Genomic DNA, 2,809 nt, shown 5'->3' with positions numbered 1-2,809 from the left:
GTGTTGGATCTAGCCCTGATCTCTTGACTGGGTGAGAGCTTTCTGCTTAATTCAGAGACTCTGTCCCTCACCACCCCTTGTTGTAAATATTTTTGTCCACCCTTAGCGTGGAAGGGTATTCTCAGATGTGAGACCCTTGCTCATTGCACCATCAGGATTCAAGCAAACCGGGCCGAAGACGGCTGTAATGCCAGAAACCGGTCCCCGGGAGCTTGTTTCCTTCCCAGTGTAAGAATTGGCTTTTGTAGTTTGGTTTGCCCTGTTCCCATCATGCACTGGGACAGGAACAGACTAATTTGCATACAGCCAGGTTCTGAAACTGGGATGGTGCAGTGAGCTAAAAAACGGTGTTGGATCTAGCCCTGATCTCTTGACTGGGTGAGAGCTTTCTGCTTAATTCAGAGACTCTGTCCCTCACCACCCCTTGTTGTAAATATTTTTGTCCACCCTTAGCGTGGAAGGGTATTCTCAGATGTGAGACCCTTGCTCATTGCACCATCAGGATTCAAGCAAACCGGGCCGAAGACGGCTGTAATGCCAGAAACCAGTCCCCGGGAGCTTGTTTCCTTCCCAGTGTAAGAATTGGCTTTTGTAGTTTGGTTTGCCCTGTTCCCATCATGCACTGGGACAGGAACAGACTAATTTGCATACAGCCAGGTTCTGAAACTGGGATGGTGCAGTGAGCTAAAAAACGGTGTTGGATCTAGCCCTGATCTCTTGACTGGGTGAGAGCTTTCTGCTTAATTCAGAGACTCTGTCCCTCACCACCCCTTGTTGTAAATATTTTTGTCCACCCTTAGCGTGGAAGGGTATTCTCAGATGTGAGACCCTTGCTCATTGCACCATCAGGATTCAAGCAAACCGGGCCGAAGACGGCTGTAATGCCAGAAACCGGTCCCCGGGAGCTTGTTTCCTTCCCAGTGTAAGAATTGGCTTTTGTAGTTTGGTTTGCCCTGTTCCCATCATGCACTGGGACAGGAACAGACTAATTTGCATACAGCCAGGTTCTGAAACTGGGATGGTGCAGTGAGCTAAAAAACGGTGTTGGATCTAGCCCTGATCTCTTGACTGGGTGAGAGCTTTCTGCTTAATTCAGAGACTCTGTCCCTCACCACCCCTTGTTGTAAATATTTTTGTCCACCCTTAGCGTGGAAGGGTATTCTCAGATGTGAGACCCTTGCTCATTGCACCATCAGGATTCAAGCAAACCGGGCCGAAGACGGCTGTAATGCCAGAAACCGGTCCCCGGGAGCTTGTTTCCTTCCCAGTGTAAGAATTGGCTTTTGTAGTTTGGTTTGCCCTGTTCCCATCATGCACTGGGACAGGAACAGACTAATTTGCATACAGCCAGGTTCTGAAACTGGGATGGTGCAGTGAGCTAAAAAACGGTGTTGGATCTAGCCCTGATCTCTTGACTGGGTGAGAGCTTTCTGCTTAATTCAGAGACTCTGTCCCTCACCACCCCTTGTTGTAAATATTTTTGTCCACCCTTAGCGTGGAAGGGTATTCTCAGATGTGAGACCCTTGCTCATTGCACCATCAGGATTCAAGCAAACCGGGCCGAAGACGGCTGTAATGCCAGAAACCGGTCCCCGGGAGCTTGTTTCCTTCCCAGTGTAAGAATTGGCTTTTGTAGTTTGGTTTGCCCTGTTCCCATCATGCACTGGGACAGGAACAGACTAATTTGCATACAGCCAGGTTCTGAAACTGGGATGGTGCAGTGAGCTAAAAAACGGTGTTGGATCTAGCCCTGATCTCTTGACTGGGTGAGAGCTTTCTGCTTAATTCAGAGTCTCTGTCCCTCACCTCCCCTTGTTGTAAATATTTTTGTCCACCCTTAGCGTGGAAGGGTATTCTCAGATGTGAGACCCTTGCTCATTGCACCATCAGGATTCAAGCAAACCGGGCCGAAGACGGCTGTAATGCCAGAAACCGGTCCCCGGGAGCTTGTTTCCTTCCCAGTGTAAGAATTGGCTTTTGTAGTTTGGTTTGCCCTGTTCCCATCATGCACTGGGACAGGAACAGACTAATTTGCATACAGCCAGGTTCTGAAACTGGGATGGTGCAGTGAGCTAAAAAACGGTGTTGGATCTAGCCCTGATCTCTTGACTGGGTGAGAGCTTTCTGCTTAATTCAGAGACTCTGTCCCTCACCACCCCTTGTTGTAAATATTTTTGTCCACCCTTAGCGTGGAAGGGTATTCTCAGATGTGAGACCCTCGCTCATTGCACCATCAGGATTCAAGCAAACCGGGCCGAAGACGGCTGTAATGCCAGAAACCGGTCCCCGGGAGCTTGTTTCCTTCCCAGTGTAAGAATTGGCTTTTGTAGTTTGGTTTGCCCTGTTCCCATCATGCACTGGGACAGGAACAGACTAATTTGCATACAGCCAGGTTCTGAAACTGGGATGGTGCAGTGAGCTAAAAAACGGTGTTGGATCTAGCCCTGATCTCTTGACTGGGTGAGAGCTTTCTGCTTAATTCAGAGACTCTGTCCCTCACCACCCCTTGTTGTAAATATTTTTGTCCATCCTTAGCGTGGAAGGGTATTCTCAGATGTGAGACCCTTGCTCATTGCACCATCAGGATTCAAGCAAACCGGGCCGAAGACGGCTGTAATGCCAGAAACCGGTCCCCGGGAGCTTGTTTCCTTCCCAGTGTAAGAATTGGCTTTTGTAGTTTGGTTTGCCCTGTTCCCATCATGCACTGGGACAGGAACAGACTAATTTGCATACAGCCAGGTTCTGAAACTGGGATGGTGCAGTGAGCTAAAAAACGGTGTTGGATCTAGCCCTGATCTCTTGACTGGGT

Source organism: Lissotriton vulgaris, unplaced genomic scaffold (assembly GCF_964263255.1).
Source record: "Lissotriton vulgaris unplaced genomic scaffold, aLisVul1.2 SCAFFOLD_3578, whole genome shotgun sequence".
Lineage (NCBI taxonomy): Eukaryota > Metazoa > Chordata > Amphibia > Caudata > Salamandridae > Lissotriton > Lissotriton vulgaris.
This window is presented reverse-complemented; position numbering follows the sequence as displayed.